The sequence below is a fragment of the Notolabrus celidotus genome, chromosome 18, assembly GCF_009762535.1.
Source record: "Notolabrus celidotus isolate fNotCel1 chromosome 18, fNotCel1.pri, whole genome shotgun sequence".
Classification (NCBI taxonomy): Eukaryota; Metazoa; Chordata; class Actinopteri; order Labriformes; family Labridae; genus Notolabrus; species Notolabrus celidotus.
This window is the reverse complement of record NC_048289.1, coordinates 16,749,014-16,769,810: the sequence shown is the minus strand read 5'-3', so window position 1 is coordinate 16,769,810 and position 20,797 is coordinate 16,749,014. Positions and strand designations below refer to the sequence as shown.

The window sequence follows — 20,797 nt, the reverse complement described above, 5'->3', positions numbered from 1 at the left end:
AAATGAGTTGAGATTAAAAATCAGCATTTTAAATTATCAGAGGAAATCTAAAACTCTGCATATGTTATCACAACTGGATTTAGATACTTTTTAATCTTCATTTGAGAGTACTTTATGTGTAATTTTCAGAAGGGATTATACTTTAGTGCTCCTTTAGTGAGACATGAAGGTCGCACCAACCATGTTTTGGGATTGCGGGGGGAACTGGCACACCGACACACTGGGATCCTATCTCACCCCCTTCCACCCAACCCCCTCATCACTTACTTTAGCTCTACCTGTCCCATTAAAGTTACTAACCATAGACCTTTCTGGAGTCCCTGAGCTCCATTGTCTCATAGGTTCCTCTTCCGGACTCCAGCTGATACAGACTCCAGCGGCAACAGCTTCTACTCCTCGTCTCATCACTATCACCGCTCCCTCTGTGTCTTATTCTCTTCTATCCCTCTTTCCAGACCCAACTCGGTCGAGGCATGATGGCTGTCTAACATGAGTCTGGTTCTGCCTGAGGTTTCTGCCTGTTAAAATGAAGTTTTTCCTCGCTGCAGTAACTAGCCAAATACTGCAATGTGCAATGCTCATGATGGATTAAAGGGGACATATCATGCTTTTTTCATCAATATATATTGGTCTAAGAGGTCCCGAAAACATGTCTTTAAAGTTTATGCTCAAAAAAACACTTTGAAATCAGATTTTGGCATGCCTGAAAAGTCCTCTTCTTCATTCCTCATCAGAACACTCTGTTTTCCCTCTGACCACGCCCCCTCCGGATGTGGATGTGCCTCGGCTCTCCAGCACGTTGATCTAATGTTTACATGTTGGCTGAATATACACGGCTGCTCAGAGATCGCGTTACTTCAACCCTCTGAATCTGATCCTGACGGAGAGGCGCCTGTAGCAGGACCTTTCTGAACGATTGGTCATAGATTTAGTGTTTCTTGTTGTTTTATTTATCAGTATGTAGACGTGTGTCTTGGTACACAGCTACGAACATGTAGCTATGTGGCTATGCTAACTAGCGCTAGCACTTATCCATGATAAATAAAAATCATCCACTAGATCTTCAAATCTGCAGACGTGGGGAGTAAAACCGACCTCTGCCAGAAAGGCAGCGGGACCTTTTATGAAGGATTGGTCACAGATTTAGTGTTTCTTGCATGCTCCCTCCTAAGCTCCTTGTTAGCACACATTTGTGCAGGTAATGAAAAACGGGGAGGGATTCAGTATTATTTTATACAGTCTATGGGCTGAACAAGCTCCGAGCTCTGACTCCGTGACAGACCGGATATTGTTGTTACGTAACAAAAACACGGAAGTCTGAAACGGCTCGTTTCACACACATTTACAGAAAGGTGGAGAAATCAAAACAGGGGCAGAATGGATTTTTTTCATTCTCGGGGAGTTTGTAGACATGCCAGGGACACATATTTCAGGTAAAGAACCATTAAAAAGTCAATTTTGCATGATATGTCACCTTTAAGGTGGAAGTTGGGTCTCTGTTCATAATTTGACATAGAATGGTCTAGACCTCCTTTGTTTGTAAAAGCATCTCGAGATAATATTTGTTTTGATTTGGCGCTATACAAATAAAGATTGATTGATTGATTGATTGATTGATTGATTGATTGATTGATTGATTGATAAAGTTGGAGCTTATTGATCCTATATGGTAATATGTGACCTTTACAGTGGTTCAACTTTTGTTTAATTCTAGTGTCAAAGCATTATGTATGAGGTGTGTTAGTGTAAATTTCACCATCATACTGTATCTGTGTAGATCTTTTTTAATGAATTACTTCCTTTAAATTGCTAATTTATGTGGGATTAGGCATAAGTAAATATATGTATTTATCGTTTTCCATTTCTCCTTTTTTTCTCACTAACTTTAGATGGACTGAGTTGGACTTTCTTGTTATTGAAAAAGCTTAAAATAAACGGTCAAAAATAAATAAATAACATCAGTGATAAACTGCCAATCTTTAAGTAGTGAAGACTTTGACTTTTGTTTTTACAGACTGTCAGGAAGTCAGACAAGACGAGGATTGCTGTGATTATGGCGAAGGTCATTCATGCTTCAATATCATACGGGTTGGAAAGTTGCAAGTCCGTGTTGTCGGTGAAAAACAATCTCATGTCTTCAGCTTGGTCAAAATGCCGCTGATCACCTATTATATTTGGTTGAACTATTTGAAGCACTTTACAACTTTGTTTTTTAATAAAGCAGAATACAAAAAACTGCCAGTCCTCCTGTTGATGGTCCCTTTCACTTAGACTAATTATCCTTATAACTCAAAATGAATGCAGTGATGGTAATGTATTGATTCGTAAATGCTTCACATTGCACCTTTGAGACTGATAATGGATGGGTGCAAAAGGGAGAGCAAGTAGTGACGCAGGACTCAAGTCAAGAACAAGGCAAAAAAAGTCAGAAACTGTCGGTCATATGATGGGGAATATCCGGGTATAAAAACATGCTGTGTGGCTTAACACTGCATGTGTGTGTGCCTGAAGGTCACACTCTGATTGGTTATTGATCTGAGCCACCTATATTGCTCTAATATTTCCACATGATTACTTAACCAAGAGACAGATCCGTAAGTGAGTGTGTGTTGGTCTGTGTGTGGACGTGTCCTGAGTGTAAAGCAACATACTGCCTTTATTTTTCTCTCATAATCATCATCCAGACGGAGCGTATAATGATCCATGACAGAGACAGGGGAGAAGAGAAATGGAGGTGTATGTGTGCGTGTGTGAGAAAGACAGAAGAGTGGAAAATGAAAAAAGAGCTCTTTGCACCTGCCCCTCTTTGCACCTTTTACACCTTTGGAACATGACATAATGATTTCTGAAAGAGAAGACTGACACTAAGAAGTCAGATGCACCTCCCTATCTTTGACTAGTAACCTTTACTTCAAGGTGTATCACTGTTGGCTTTGTCTTGATTTATTCCCTGGAAATAAATACAGTTTGTGTGTAGCCTTCATTTCAGCTTAGACTGCAAATTGACTGTTTGAAAGTTGACTAATTATTGACCATTGATGATGTTGATCCACTAATGGTTGAATAAACTGCAAAAAATAACAGTTTTGAATAATGAATCAGCTTCTAAATTTTAGATTATTATTTTAACCCTCCTGTTATGTTGTGGTTCAAATTGACCCATTTGAAAGTTAAAAAAAAAAAGCTGGGAAAGAAGCAACTTAACAGGAATGTGAATGCAAAATATGAATACATTTTTTTGAAATATCAGTACTTCTGATACCAGATCTATATGCTCTAAAATCGATTATCAAATGAAAATATTGATACTTTTGATACTTAAGTCATTTGAGGCAAAGTAAATCATTAACAGGAACACAGTGGAGAGTAACTAAACCTTTCAGATCTTGTGTAAATGATACGTAATGGTTTTATTGTTTTACTTATTTTCTTTTTTCTGTGTTTAAAACCCCATTTTCACATATTTTGTATGATTGTGTCCTCTGTTTGGTTTTTCTGTTGTTGTGTTGGCTCGGCTATATTGTAAATGATGACGCTACCTCGATATACTTACGAATTTAAAATAAATAAACAAACAAATTATTCAGGTATCCGATCGGTATCTGATCGGTATCGCCGATACCAGCCTGACTTTTACTCAGTATCGGATCGGAAAGGAAATCAGTGGTATCGAACATCACTTCCTTTAGGGAAGACTTGCACCATGAAGGCGGTGACGGTCCTGTGCAGCAGGTTTTCGGCCAGACAAATTATTCTTTGTCTTTTTTTTCCAGATTTCTTCATGTTTTTCTTTTAACTGCTGGTATCACTGCCTCTCAGTCAAAGACAGAAACAGCCTAGACAATATTGTTAAAATATGTTCTAAAAGCATTGGAGTCAAACACAGACATCTGGGTATATTTTGTAACCTGCAGATTTTCTGGTAGTCTGAGTGTAATTTAATTTATTCCGTTCTTAAATGAATTTTCTCTGCTACGTTTTATCCGCTTGTAAAACTAACGACTATACTCCTTTAGATATTCTAACTTCTTATGCCTCTTTTGTTAGCCTGGTCTATTTATTTATTCTATTCTACCTATCTATTTATTTATCAGTCTGTTTGATACTAGTGTTTGCTTTAGACTTTATTTTGAGTTTTAGCCCTTGTGTATAATTTATTGTTGACTATATGTCACTGTGATTTATTTCTTTTCTTTTTTATGCACAAGCTGCTCCATAAAAATTGCCCTGGAGGGATAAATAAAGCTGTTTCATTAAATTAAACTGACGATTGTTTTGTAAATATTTCTTCAACCTGATTAAAATCGCTCTAATCAGAGGTTCCAACTTCACTGTGTACACGGAAGGTCAAATTTATTATTAAATTATCAGGCTTTTAACATGTTTATTAGTGGTTCATGCTAAAATGGTGAATGGTGGATGATCTTGCGTTCTTTCAAAACATCAAACTACATCTTCTGTAGTTGTTTGGTTGGGAGAAGTCCCCAGGAGGCTGAATTACATAGTGTTTGTGTAAGGTATCAAAGACTGCAGAAGAAATAAAAAATCTTCTCACATTACTCAGAAATATTTCATCCAGTATCTGAAACACTTTTTGAAAACATAATGTTATTGTCTGATTTAACTTTCTCAAAAGGTACAAATATTGTTTTCCACTTTGTTTTGAAAAGCGTTTCAATTACTAAAACACTGTTTCTCTTAAACAGAGTGAAATCCAAAATGCTCCACTGAGGAGCTGCCAGTTCTGTTGATGGTCTCTTTCAGTCAGAGTAATTGTCCTTATAACTCAAAATAAATGTAGCTTTGATAATTAATTGATTTCTAAATGCTTCTGGTAGCACCTTTTAGCGAGATTAATTGTATTACTGGTGTCAGTGTGACGAATGAGTCCTAGCATAATTCACAAAAAGTAACAGAAATGAAAAATAAAGAGGGCAGTTTAGAGGCACTTAATCTAATTCATATTCTAGTTTATGTTCTTATCAATGTGACTCTTTTTTTCTATGATTGATTCAACTCTACACTCTCTTTCCTTCTCTTCCTTCCTTGTCTGTTTGTTCTGCTTTGTTTCGAGTCATTTCCTGTATAGTTTGTTTAAATTGTGTCTTTTTCCACTGTCTCATTCTTGTTTAAAAATGAATAGAAAAATCTCTCCTCCATCTTTCCTCACAACATTATTATTAGCCATATAGAAAACTTGAAGCAGCAGGAGTCTCATTTTTATTCACTGCTGACTGTTGATTTTGCTGCTTGAATGATGAACATCACCAGCTGCAGATTATATCAACTAGTCAATTAACTTTGATCCCCGAACAGCTAAAATTCAAGCTGCTGCCTCGACACAAAGGTACTTTGTCAGAGAGAAGAAACATCCACCTGTAAAATCACTCCATGAGGAAAATGTGTGCTTTTTATAGCTCAACAGGATCATCAGAGGAGCGACATGAGAAAAATGATCCAGCTGAGTGTTTTGGAGAACTTACAAACTTTTATGCTGATATTTTCAATTTTTTTTAAAGTTATGAACTCGCCACATATCTTTGTCTTGACTATTGTGGTAAAGTTATCGAATAATGTATTGCATAATGTCATAAAGTATCATGTCATGAATTATCCAATCATGTCACATAGTATCATGTCATGACATATTCGATCATGTCATAAAGTATCATGTCATGACATATTCAATCATTTCACAGAGTATCGTGTTTTGACATATTGCATCATGTTATATAATATCATGTCATGACATATTGCATCATGTCATATATTATCATGTCATGACATATCTCATCATGTTATATAGTATCATGTCATGACATATCTCATCATGTCATATAGTATCACATCATGACATATCTCATCATGTCATATAGTATCGTGTCATGACATATCTCATCATGTTATATAATATCATGTCATGACATATTGCATCATGTCATATATTATCATGTCATGACATATTGCATCATGTCATATATTATCATGTCATGACATATCTCATCATGTTATATAGTATCATGTCATGACATATCTCATCATGTCATATAGTATCACGTCATGACATATCTCATCATGTCATATAGTATCACGTCATGACATATCTCATCATGTCATAGTGTCATGTCATGACATATCGTGTCATTTCATATAGTGTCATGTCATGACATATCTCATCATGTCATAGTGTCATGTCATGACATATTGTGTCATTTCATTTAGTGTCATGTCATGACATATTGTGTCATTTCATATAGTGTCATGTCATGACATATCTCATCATGTCATAGTATTATGTCATGACAAAGTATCATGTCATGACATATAGTATCATGTCATGACATATCTCATCATGTTATATAGTATCATGCCATGACATATCACATCATGTCATATAGTATCATGTCATGACATCATATCATGTCATATCCTATCATGTCATTTTATATAATGTCATGTTTTTTCATATCATCTATCAAATTGAATCATATCCTATCACTTCATTTCGTATCTTATGACGTATTGCATTGTATTTTATAGTGAGACACCTTGCGATTCTCAATCCCGGTATATACAGTATGTGAATAAAGTAAATCTTGCCAGAGTCTGTGATGTGACAGTGTTTCCTACACTTTACTTTAGAGGATTGTCAAGATGTATATAAACCTGGCCTTCTAGTCACTATATTTTTGTTGGCTCAATGTTATAATATGTTATTAATACTTGTTATCAATATTAGCCAGCAGGACCAGGACAGGTGTGAGGGTAATACTTTGGTCAACCTCTCCTTCCCCAATACACAGACTATAAGAATCAAACCCCACCAGCAACAGGCTGCAGTCCATCAGGATCAAAACCCCCCGCCACAAAAACGAGCTTCTTCCACTTCTCTGCTTGTCTCATCTATGAGGTTCCCTGCTGTGACACAGACTGTCTTCAAGCCTCGAAGTCATCATATGCTAAATACCGTAACACCATGACACAAGCCACTACATCTGACTCCATGCATTATATTAACACTCTCATTATTGTTGCATAATGCAAATTGTCTCTGTAGCCCATACAGTAAACTTTTGCACACTACCTCTGTAGGGAATAAACCTGAGTCTGATTTTGGCTACACCTGTGGACAAAGTAATATGTCTTCTCTCCTTGCTGATCCTGTCCTGTACGTGTGTTGTACACTCTAATGGAAAAAAAAACAATCCTGCTCTCTCTTTAAAGCTGGCATATCACTCACTGTGAAACTGTGAAAATGGGCAAAATGTAAGCGAGGGCACCTCCCACAGCATGTTGTGACTCACTTTGTTGAATTTGAGGGCAGTGGTTACAGGTCATGAATTAAAAGGATCAAAAAAAAAATTAACTTACTGCTAATGGTGATTTTTTGGAATCAGAGTTAAACTGAGTCTTTTTCATAACAAGTCAAAAAAGCTAGTACCAAAGTGTTAGACTTTGTATGCAGTTTTTTTCTAAGTCTTGCTTGCTTGTGTGTATGTCACTCAGTAATGTCAGCACATCAGTCTGTTCAATCAATCTTTTTGATAACAAGCCGTTTTCACATGCAGCTCAACTGCTGCTGTGAAAACAAAATCAGCATGGGGGGAGAAATTCAAGCAGGAGTTGTGTTTATATGGGGATTTTCTAAAACATGCAGACAAAGAAAGTCAACATGGCTAGAAAAATATCTTGAGCAGGTTAAAGTTGTTTGGAGGAACCACTTGAGTAAACAGTGACATTACAAAATGGTATATTTTGGTTATTTTATACTTTTAAATATTTCAATTTGGACAATACTTAATTACTTGCCCATGTTTTTGATGTAAAAGCTGTCCTCGCGAACACTCATAATACCCCATACTTCAGACGCCGTCATAAAAACAATGTTCCAAGTGTCTATATCTGAAAGTGACTCAGCACTTGAAATTTTGAGTGGAGTGAAAAACAATTTGCATACTTTGTTCATACGCACCCAAAAGTTTTCTGATGAACGAACAAAAAAAAACAATAGCACATCTCAATGACAGACTTGATATATGCAGCATTCAAACACAGACACATTTAGACAGTTCTCAAAATATTCACTGAAAATATTCAAATTGTGATGATGCCTGTCTGAGTGTTCTGTTGTGTTTTTGTGTTCCTGTCTGCATTTTGAAAAACGCTCCTGTCATCACTCTACAGGAAGGACAAATTATGAACAGGGACACTTCTATAGGTCTGCCCAAACAGAAAAACAGAGCCACAGAGAAAAGACAAATTCAGATCAGTCGAATCAAAATTCCAAATATCTCAAATATGATGTTTCACCAAGGATGACAAAAAAAATCTAAAAATACTATTTTCTGCAAGAGACAGACATCTCCATATATCTTTTTTTTTGCTGAAGTTCTTGAAATAATTGGTTTTCTCATGAATAAAAGACAAAACATGAGCTAACCAGGTGAAATAATTTTTTTTCTGCAGTATACTGATATTGTAGAGACAGTAAAAGTGACCCTTTTACCACGATAAATAAATCACAGAAAAATAGCAGGTCAAAAAAGTTCATACAGATATATTACCTGGCTGTGTTGAATACTTGATCCTGATTGGTCAAAAAATCCTTCACATCACGTTAAGTCCATCTGGAAGGAGTTCTTGCATATTCCACCTCTGCCTGTTGACACTGTGGCAGAAATGGTACTTTCCATTAGCATTCTAAATTTTTGAACAATATGGTGGATATGGTTAAAATAACTTTAAATTCATCTGGAGCACAGAACTTGAAATTGGTTGTTAACGGCTGACCAATCACAACAACAAGGAAAAAAGAAGCGAGTAGCCACAAGTAGGTTGATAAGAATATAGCGTTGCAATGGAAGTGCTACGAATTGCAGAATCTAAAGAACTATTATTTTTTTAGATGCACAATGAAATACTCTTTATATACAATCAGCTTCATATCAATATTTTGTGACAACTTGTTCATGTGTTGAATTCAGTGGGGTAGAAAGGGGTTTAGTGTGCAGGTAGTTTGAGACTAAAATCCTGTCGGGTGAGCAGGACCCTGACACAAAGCCACAATCCAGACTCTTTTCAACCAACTTGATATGAGGTTGTCCCTTGGGATACTTTTGATGTTGAGAGTTAGTCACTGTTGTTGTAGGATTTTGACCAATCAGAATCAAGTATACAACAAAGCACGGTAGTAATTTGCTACAGTATGTCCACCCGCTCACTATACATTATAACTTTTCCAACTGTCTATTAAGGAAACATTCAACATAATGTCACCCATGTTTCAGTTCTTTAACATCTTTTGTTAGGACAAAGGGATACCTTAAGCCTCCTCTTCTTTTCTTTTCTTTATTTTTGTTTGGCTGGTTCTCATGTGGGAAATTGGGATTGGGTTCGGTTGTCACTGGTTTGTCCGACACTGTTAAACGCAGCCATGAAAGGGACTTGGTCTTGTTTGTTTGACGTCAACTGATTGAAGTGATGAGCGCCAACTCATCACGACGGGACTCAACTAGAGACAACCACAAAGCACTTTTTAAAAGACTTATCCCAACCAAAGAAAACAACTATTAAACTAATAAGAAGACGCTTGGGCTCACCCCTCACCACCCAGTATATTCCCCGGCAGACCGGTGCAGGTGAGTGGACCCCTTTTCAGTTTTCCCCTACTGAGAACCAGTCCTAACCTTCGTTCTCGTTTTGATCACTGTTCATGTTGGGGCTTTATGTTGCATTCATACCTCTACTCGGGGAAGCCCGTAACACTTTGAACACTGAAATGTTCCTTCACTCATGCCCCTTATATAACTGTTACAATGAAGGTCTACCACCAGCAAAAACATGCAAAATAGAAAAACAGACTGTGAGGGATGGGGCGATTAGCTGTGTGCAGTGAACAGGGATGAAGGTTTGATTTTCCGGTAAGCACAAAAAACTTTTCTAGTACATAAGACATGAAGAAATAAGAACTTAGTGAGTTTCCTTTGTGCAATGAGTAGTAATATAAAGGCAGCACGGCATGTTTCACCTCATTTAAGTCACATTGCACATCCTGCGACCCGCTCACGTGCACGTATTAAGATTGTGATGTTTCAGGAGTAAATCGAGCAGCTCCAGGAGGAGGGAGAGCAGGTGAATCACTGTCCATTTATCTGCTTGTGTAAAAATGTGTCACTTCTAACTTGATGCTTTGCTAGTATGGATATAAACATTAACAGCAAAGTTAAAAGAAAAACAAAAAAGGAGCAAACCATTAAAAAGACGACCTGCAGTGTATGTCAAATCCTGATTGTACCTGCCAGTTTACAAAAATAATGAATTCTTAATGAGCTTGCAAACAAAATCAGTGCCAACAGCACTCTGGAGCCAGGTTATCTCAAGGATTTGTGTGTGTGTTTATACAGTGAGGCAAAAAAGTATTTAGTCAGCCACTGATTTGCAAGTTCTCCTACTTAGAAAGATGAGAGAGGTCTGTAATTTTCATCAGAGGTACAATTCAACTATGAGAGAAAAAATGAGAAAAAAAATCCAGGAAATCACATTGTAGGATTTTTAAATAATTTATTTGTAAATTATGGTGGAAAATAAGTATTTGGTCACCCACAAACAAGCAAGATTTCTGGCTCTCACAGACCTGTAACTTCTTCTTTAAGAAGCTCTTCTGTCCTCCACTCGTTACCTGTATTAATGGCACCTGTTTGAACTGGTTATCTGTATAAAAGACACCTGTCCACAGCCTCAAACAGTCAGACTCCAAACTCAACCATGGCCAAGACCAAAGAGCTGTCCAAGGACACCAGGAAGAAAATTGTGGATGGAAAGAGTGAATCTACAATAGGCAAGCAGGTTGGTGTGAATAACTCAACTGTGGGAGCAATTGTAAGAAAATGGAAGACTTACAAGATCATTGATAATCTCCCTCGATCTGGGGCCCCACGCAAGATCTCATCCCGTGGGGTCAAAATGATCATGAGAACGGTGAGCAAAAATCCCAGAACTACACGGAGGGACCTGATGAATGACCTGCAGAGAGCTGGGACCAAAGTAACAAAGGCTACCATCAGTAACACACTACGCCGAGAGGGACTCAAATCCTGCAGCGCCAGGCGTGTCCCCATGCTTATGCCAGTACACATCAAGGCCCGTCTAAAGTTTGCCAGAGATCATATGGATGATCCAGAAGAGGATTGGGAGAATATCATGTGGTCAGATGAAACCAAAATAGAAGTTTTTGGTAAAAACTCAACTCGTCGTGTTTGGAGGAAGAAGAAGAATGCAGTTGCATCCCAAGAACACCATACCTACTGTGAAGCATGGGGGTGGAAACCTCATGCTTTGGGGCTGGTTTTCTGCAAAGGGGACAGGATGACTGATCCGTGTTAAGGGAAGAATGAACGGGGCCAAGTATCGTGAGATTTTAAGCCAAAACCTCCTTCCATCAGTGAGAGCATTGAAGATGGAACGTGGCTGGGTCTTCCAGCATGACAATGATCCCAAACACACCGCTCGGGCAACGAAGGAGTGGCTCCGTAAAAAGCATTTCAAGGTCCTGGAGTGGCCTAGCCAGTCTCAAGACCTCAACCCCATAGATTTGTGGAGGGAGTTGAAAGTCTGTGTTGCCCAGCGACAGCCCCAAAACATCACTGCTCTAGAGGAGATCTGCATGGAGGAATGGGCCAAAATACCAGCTACAGTGTGTGCAAACCTGGTGAAGACATATAGGAAACATTGACCTCTGTCATTGCCAACAAAGGTTATGTTACAAAGTATTGAGTCGAACTTTTGTTATTGACCAAATACTTATTTTCCACCATAATTTACAAATAAATTCTTTAAAAATCCTACAATGTGATTTCCTGGATTTTTTTTCTCATTTTGTCTCTCATAGTTGAAGTGTACCTCTGATGAAAATTACAGACCTCTCTCATCTTTCTAAGTGGGAGAACTTGCAAATCAGTGCCTGACTAAATACTTTTTTGCCTCACTGTATGTGTTTGTGCGTGTATCTGTGCGTGTGCGTGCGTGTTTCTAATTTCCTGCAGGAACAGGTGCATTAGAGCCTTTGGGCGTATGTGAGAGCATCATTCCAATCAGCTCCAGTTAGGTGTTTATGTTTGTCAGGTGTGTGTGTGCGTGCGTGTGTGTTTATGTGTGTGTGTGTGTGTGTGTGTGTGTGTGTGTGTGTGTGTGTGTGTGTGTGTGTGTGTGTGCGTGTGCGTGTGTTTGTGTGTTTGTGTGTATAGCAGCCTAATTATACGTGTGCATGTAGTGCTAGATGAAACAATGAATACACTAATACCCGATACTTGACAGAGAAGTAACACAAAAACGCACACACCAGAGATTAGCTGTCTTTGACAGGGTTTAGTTTACTTTCAGCCTCATTACAGATCTGTTGTTTTTGTTAATGAGAAATGTTAAAGAGGGGTCTTAAAAAACAAACTCCAAAAACTTGTGACATATTCAGCTAGAATCACTAAATTACAACCTTGTTAACAAAACTACAGACTTACCAACTGAAGAGCACCTGAAGAAAGGATCAAAAGTGGTTGTAATCTTCAGCCAGCTGCCGGTTTCACCTGCAACAGCTTGGGAAGTCACAAGCTATTTTAAAGCACGTCACCTTTTATAGCTCTCATCCCTCTTTTTTTTTTTTTTTTTTCTATGTTTTTGCACTTTCATCATGACATGAATTGAAAATGTAGAACATACAGTATATTAAAAAAAATCAATCCTCAGTCCTCCCTCACGCTTTGAGCTATCATAAATAGCATCCAGCTCAAATAAAAGCAGCAAAAGAAGTGGACAAAAAAACCTCTCTGCTCCCAAAAAGGATGAGGTCAGCGATTAAGTATTATGTCACTGTATGTAGCTGATTTTGCATAATGGAGATGTGCATGGAGCAACAATGAGTTATAAATCCTTAAAGCTCCTGTAAGGAATTTTCAACTGGTTAATAAATCAACTGAAAAAATTACAACTGATGCCTCTGTTTGACCTACAATAGCAAATGAGAACAGCAGCAGCAGGATTGATTGTTTCTGTAAAGCAGTTTTCAATGCTTGTAAATGCTGCCACAGGGTATCTGTCAGACTAGATGATTTGCCGCACATTTAAGCAACAGCGAAAATACATCATCTTATTTGTATTGCATCATAATCATAATCCACCCCACATAAACACACACTGTACTAAGCTTTTCTCTGCTAACACATACTGGCTTGTCCTGCCCCACCTCCTACAGTTTCTCTCTGCTTAAAGCTGGGGTTGGTAGTCAGATTTAGATACACTTTTTGTCATACTGGTTAAAATGATCTTTATGTCCTGATGGCAATCAATACATGATGTGTTCCTAAAAAAGAGTGAAAAAAAACTGCTATCTACAGCCGGAGTAAACCTGGGAAAACACCAACCAATCACCGTATTTTGGCTCTCCAAATTTTAAACCAATCAAATCCCGTCCAGCCGTTCTGCTCTCCTCCTGCGCGCACATTTCCCCGGCGTGCACTCCTCCGAGTCTCCGTCTCCTGCCTCTACTTCCCCTGACTCTACTGACTGCCCCTCTCGCTCGTCCTCGGGCCTGTCCCCTCTGACCTGATGAGGTGCTTTGCTCAGGACTGTAGTCCGGATCAGATTCTAAAAAGCTCTCACCAACAATCAGAATAATTAATGACGTTCAGTAAGTCCTACAGAAAATATATTTTTATTGTAGCGTCCGTCCGGACGCTGTAGGGATGACGAGCTGATAGGTGAACACGTTGAGCTTTAATAACCGGTCACTGTCGGCTGTGATCACGCCAACCAACAAAACAACAATCAATGTTTGAATGAATGAAGAACTTCTCCTCTCCTCTCTCCCACTCGCACACTCTACACCTCTCCTGATGCCTTCACTGACCGTCAACACTGTAGGAATTAAGAACATCTACACTGAACACGTTTAACAAACAGTAGAGTTGTTACAGTTTTATATGTATTATAACTTTTCTCCTGATATCGTGTCACCAGTATAACTGGATAATGCTAGCATGATAGTTGTGAGTACTAACAGCAGCCATGTTTGTTTGTGTTTTTAACTTTCACTATGATAATGTTTTGGTGAGGACCGGTTTTGAATCATTCACGATCATATGGTCGAGAATCAGCGGCGCTCGTGCATGTGAGCGGGGGGGGGGCGTCGTTTTGGAGGAGCTCCGAGGGAGGAGGGGAGGGGTTAGACGGAGTCATGAGGAAATGCTACATTCAAATTCATGCTGGTTTACCGAGACTACCAACCCTAGCTTTAACTCCATGTCGGATATTTTGACAATCATCAGCACTACTTCATATGGACACACCCAAGTAAGACAAATCACATTTTTAAATGCTTTAATCAATATTACGCTGCATCAGTACATGTGACCCGTGTGCCAGTGCTAATTTCGTTAAAGAAATTATGACGATAAATGTTTGTCAATGACAAATTTTTTAAGGACGAATTTTTTTTGTTGAAGAGACAATGACGAGACGAAAATTTTAGTGGCTGACTGTCGGACATTAAGAATCCATGTTTTCCCCGCTGTGAGTCTAATCTTTAAAGATAGAAGTGATGCATTCCTGTGACAGGCTTGAGTTATTATTTGAGGAGCGCAGTGTTAGTTTGGTCTCTACCTGCAGCAGGAGTGCATCTGTCTTATCTTCATTGAGGATTTTTACCCCCGGTGTGTGTTAGTGACAAAGACACAACTGGGGGATGTCTGTATAATATTTGATGTTTGACGTTTTTGCCGCTATTATCGTAAAAAGCTCTGCATCTGGATCATGATTTATTCCAGTTTGGTGATAAATCAGACACATCTAATAGGTTTAGATCAACTCCTTGTCATCAAAGATGCAGATGCATTTTAGAGTGCCGTGAACTGACTGTCTGTCCAGTGCGGCTGTCACTGCAGGTACATTCAAGGACCGTCGTAAATGTGCAATACAGCCCTTTCATGGCATTTTTCTGTGATTCAAGAGAATCAAAATACAGTCACAGTGGTCACATCAAGAATGTGTTCTTTTGAATTTTTAGCAGGGACAGGCTGTAGGACTTCTCTCTCTATCACACTGATCATCTGCAGCATATGTGATGGGCGCTGCTGGCTATCAGACGTGAGGAACAGAGAGCGGCTCGTTGATTTTCGGTGGCAATGTTAAACAAAGAGTCAAAAATAAATGTATAAATAAACTGGCTGTGCCAACATACTTTGGCATCCCTCCCAGCTACTATCTGTATGGCAAAAACCCCAAATTTGAATTCCCCAAATGACCACTTGTGGGTCACAGAGACTTGCTTAACTGAAAAGCTTTCACCATTATTGATACAGACCTAAGCCAGTGTCTTTTTATTTAAGAAATAGTATATTTTATTTTACTCAAAATGATACTTTACTTTGATGTAGAATGGCTTAAATCTGCAAATGATGTCTCTAACTCAAAGAAATCAAAGGCCAAACACTCAAAGGGTGGTAGATGATTCCCCTTCATGAGTGCTGGTTGCAAATTTGTGGATTGAAACAGGTTGCTGCAGGCCTGGCCAATTCATTGAGCCTCAAAACACAGACAATCTTTCTGAACTTACTCTCTTGGTGCCTGTGTTGGAAGAAAAAAAGAAACAGATGGCTGGATGGATGAATTGATTGATGAATGGATGCACGGACGGATGGATGGATGAATAGACTGTGCTGCAATAAAACTTTGCCATAGACTTCAGATTGCTGCAGGATGGTTCAATCCACTGATCCTGAACACCAGGAAAACAACCATCTGTTTTTATCCCCCAGCCATGACAATAGTCTCCATCTAATTCTCTTTTTTTCTTCTTTCACTATCTCTTCTTTCCCCCTCAAAATCTATCTTCCTCGATTCATCTGTCTTTACCTCTCCATTTTGTCACTCAACACTTCTTTTTCACCTTTCTCCCCCTCTCAAGGATCCTGTTTTTTTGTAGTTCCCCACTCCCTGCATCGCCGTCTGGTCCATTGGGAAATCAAAGAACTAGAATAACTTTCCTATCACCACGGGAACAAAAACTCATATAGTCGTCATGGGAACACACTCATCCTGGCACCACAGGAACCATTTCACCCAGTAACCTGCTGAAACAGGACAATTTGTTCCCCAGTTTTCTTTCCGTGAGGAAATGCTAATACAATATTGCTTTTGATGATGACAGACAGAAGATTATGTGAAAGTACCAGAAAAGGCTACAAAGTGCTGCAAACAAAGATTATGTTTATTATGATTATGTGTCCGCCTTTCTTGTTTTTTCTTTTGTTAGCTAACTATGGTTAAGGGCTTGACTATCTTCCTCTATACCTAATATTTTTGGCTTTTTCACAAGTAAGCAATGTTTTACTCCTCCAATAGAGACTGCTTACGTTTCACTGGTTCACAATCTGGTTTACGGCTTTACCACTTAACTCTAAAAGAGGTTTAACTGGGTTATCTTTTTTTTTGGGAGGGGGGGGGGGGTAGTTTCTGTAGTTAGCTAAGGGAGAACAGAAGAGATGTCTGATGTTGTCTAGGAGTTACTTCAATTGCTTTTTATAAAGAAACACTGCAAGTGTAATGGGAAGTCAAAATCCCTCCACAATTAGCATTGACATATTATGCTGGTGACATCATTTTGGAGTTGGTGAAGCTGTAGAAGTAACATTAAGCCCACTCTGCTAACCAAAACATACATTTAACTTCTAGATACAATGGCGAATAACAGCGTGCTAGTTGGCAGTCTAAGCGGATTTCATGATTGATTAATTGCTTGTGATGTCTATTCGTTGTGCTCATCTGTCGCTCAGTCTATACGTTGCTTAATTTCAATTGCATGCAGCTAGTTCAATGATTGGTAGTCACTGCTTGATGCAAATGTGTACAGCACTGTTAAATGTTGTCCTGTTGTGTCTGCATGTGTCTTTTTTTATATTTCCTTATTGCTGTTTCCTGATTGTCTTGCTCCTGTATTTTATGTCCATGGCAGCTTTCTCAAAGACTGTCATATCATGTCCTTATGTAGAACCTTGTCTTGAAACTTTACCAGAACTTATAGGGAATGTTTGCCAATGTAGTGGGAACCATATGTGCAACTTGCAAGTGGCATATGTGTGTAACATGAGGATCAGTAATGAAATCCCAACTATTCTCCTAAATATTTGCAGAGTTGAAACATGTTGGCAATTATGAGTGTAATTTTGAATTTTAAGCCATTACAATTGGCAATTGTTGAAAAGGGGATGTCTTTTTGTATGACTTTCCATCAAATAAAAGGTGTTTTTGGTTGGAATATGTTGCTAATTTAGTTGGTCATCCAGCAGAGATTGGTATTGGTCTTTTATTTTCTGTATTTTAGCCAGTATGGGCAGAGAGAAGCGAAACTGGAACATTTTTTAAATGTAACCAAGAGTGAAAGTGAAAGTGCAATAATTACAGTTGATGCGTTAGCAGCTCTAATATTAATCACATGCTTTCCTGCTGCTGTGATGCATCAGTTCTCCGAGAGTGTCTTTGTACACATAAAGCTGCTCATTAACCATCTATCAAGGCGTCCTGTGATGCATTAACACGCCTCTCTCCCTCTTCCTGTCTCTCCGTCTCATTATGTGTTGAATCACCTTAAGACAGCGAGTGAGTGCGTCCACGTGCACGGGCCCACAGCCACGTCTTCCTCTGGCTTTGAGAGTGTGTGTAATTATCGGTGTGATAATTAGAGCTGCATTTAAATGGGTATTGAAAAGTCTGGTGTCAGAGAGAGACGCCGACCCTGCCATGAACCCCAGATGCACAAACACACACCTATTAAATCGTACGTATTGACTCCAAAATACACAACCAAGCTTACTCACACGTACTTACAGTTATTTTGATTAACAGGCATAATTTCTGCTTTAATGGCTCCAACACCACATGGCACTGTTATATGTGCGTGTGTGTGTGTGTTATTTCCGGGGGAAAAAAGGCAAAAGACACACTTGAGTGGGTGCAAATTAATTAAAAGAAGATTGAAATATTTTCCTCTGACTTTAGCTTACTTTTTCTTCAAGTATGTCAAACAATTAAGTGTAAGATTTCAAGAAATTCTCAAACGAAAATCAGTGTTTTGGTATCAGAGCACATGGAGAATGTGTTAAAAAAGGCCACGGCTCCCTCTCAAAGATCAGAGTTCATGTTTTTTAACAGCACTAATAATCAATAAGTAGACACAAAAGCAGGAGCACAGGAGTCAAGGCAACCCAAGCAACAGACGCAAACACCCTGGGCCCTGTATTTCAAAGAATAATAATAAAAATAAACAACATTTTCATCATCATCATTTCTGCTGTTGAATCATATGTTGTCTTACAACAAAACATGACTAACTCATATCCTGCTGCTGTCCTCTTTCAAGCTCTCAGGTCCCCATGCTAAAAGTGGTTGGAGCCTACAATTTTAATCATTAAAACAGCCAAATGACCCTCTGATTATTGCACATTAGTCTCTGTTATTGTGTTCCTTCAAATAAAGTGGTGCACCGAGCCTTAATTTGGGATACATTACTTCATAATTATCTTACAATTACCTGTGTCCCTGACAGTAAAATAGAGAATTACTCTAGCAAAAAAAAGAAGAGATGTTTTATGGTAAGGTACCATTGGTTTATGAAAGACAAACATCTGAGGGAGAAAAATACTGATACATTTTGGTCATGTGTTTGGCATTTTATATGAAATAGAAAATTGGGATACAGCAAAATATTGCATTATTTGTTTTCATGATAGTTTGTCGACTTCCTGCAGTCACAATTACTTCCACGAATGGTGACGTCACTGCACGTGCACAGACATGAGATTGTTTTCTGGAGATGAATTGCTGAGGAGTGAGACATCTTGCAACTTTACTATCTTAACCGGGAAATAGCCAAACAGTGACCGGGAAGCGACCAACAAAACATAGCAAACTTAATTACTAAGGAGTGAGACATCTTGCGTCCAAAATATCTCTGCTGAGTGTGACACATGCAAAACAGTATGTGCCACATATGACAGGACAGGTAAACAAAATATTGCAAAATGGAGGGGGGCCGATGCAGCACCACTGCATTGTAAAAGTGGCGTAAAAATGTTAAAAAATAAAATTGGGACATTCTTTAAAGCTGGGGTTGGTAGTCACGGAAAACTAGCATGCATTTGAATGTAGCATTTCCTCAGGACGCCGTCTAACCCCTCCCCCCCTTCCCCTCGGAGCTCCTCCAAAACGACGCCCCCGCTCACATGATCGTGACTGATTCCAAACCGGTCCTCAGCACATCGTTTGTGTTTTGCACTACATCAACTCATGTCTCACTCAGCGGTAAGAAAACACCAAAACATTATCATAGTGAAAGTTAAAAACACAAACAAACATGAAATGTACGCGCAGGAGGCGGGCGTAGGCAGGCAGAACGGCAGGACGGGATTTGATTGGTTTCATAAATTGGACCCTAAAGTCGGGGATTGGTTGGTGTTTTCCCAGGTTTACCCCGGCTGTAGATAGCTGCTTTTTTTCGCTCTTTTTTAAGAACACATCATGTATTGATTACCATCTGGACATAAAGATCATTTTAACCAGTATAACAAAAAGTGTATCTAAATCTGACTACCAACCCCAGCTTTTAGTCCGGGTGTATTTAACTCAACAATGCAAAGTAAAAAGTTACTCTGAAGAGCTGTAAACCAGAACTTACTTTTTATGGGAGCACGTCAGTAATGCATGATACTAGTTTTAATACACTTTTTAAAAATGTTGTAAGAGTCTAAGATCAATTCCTCAGGTTTGAAGACACTGTGGACAACCGTCTTGGGTTAGCTGTAACTATGTTGCCCACATGCCTGATTACAAACAGAACCCCCAGCTGACAACTGATTACCAGCACCTGATGTTCAACACCCAGGACGAACAGTAAAAATCAGCACCAACACAAAATCTGTGGGATTAAAAAAATCATCAAAGAAGCGACAAGGCCTTCAACATCTTACTTTTGGTCCCTGGCTGTGCATGTTTGGAGATCTCTTTCTGAAACACTGCGGGTTCAGTGCTGTTAACATTTCAAATTTGATGTCTGCAGTGCATCACATCAAACACATCAAATGAGGGGCATCAGTTAACACTGTTAGTTTGTTTGGGCCGAAACTGTCAGATAGCAGGTTATCTCTCTTGGTGAGCAGTAGGTAGAGGATCAATGGAGCCATACCGAGAGACCTCCAACATGGAACCATTTTTGATGGTAAGTTTCCAACAATCACGTTTCTTCAAAGCAGAGAAAAACTTTTACTCCAAGCTTTACCTTTATCCTACAGTGAGGAAACATGTCACTCTAATTTTGAGAAAACATCCCAACATACACAATAAGATGTTGGGGATTTTGCATCTGCATTTCTTTGGGATTTGTAGAATTACAACAACAAGTATTCACTCATATACGAGTGTGTTTGTGTTGTTTAATATGCGATCATTAATTCTCCCTGACAGACATTACGATAGTCCTGCAGAGACGCACATGTACCGGTGTTACGGACCTCACAAGTGAGTCATTATTTAGCAGATGGTACTGAGAGACCACAAACAAAAACACTGACACACACAAACAGCATAACCCCCAGCCTCCCACACACACACTTACAAAAGCCAGACCTCCTTCTTGTCCTTGGATTCCATGTGAGATGAATTAAACATTTGACACACAAACAAAACAAACACTCACTAATGCAAGATAGCTTCTGTCCTCAGATAACCTGCGACATTTTATCAATCTGTTCCTGCTTTG

General features: G+C 38.9%; 1 long non-coding RNA gene across 2 annotated transcripts in view; it reads right to left on the bottom strand.

The window, feature by feature from the left end:
* Positions 1 to 8,017: 8,017 nt before the first annotated feature.
* LOC117829705 overlaps positions 8,018 to 20,797 on the bottom strand; it is a 78,862-nt gene continuing 66,082 nt past the window's right edge. The window contains exons 2-4 of one of the 2 annotated variants that reach the window (XR_004634674.1): positions 12,513 to 12,587; positions 8,565 to 8,700; positions 8,018 to 8,220 (exon numbers count right to left, since the gene is read on the bottom strand). This is a non-coding gene — a long non-coding RNA (uncharacterized LOC117829705). The remainder of the gene's footprint in view (positions 8,221 to 8,564; positions 8,701 to 12,512; positions 12,588 to 20,797) is intronic. The other variant, XR_004634673.1, reaches the window with a different exon arrangement.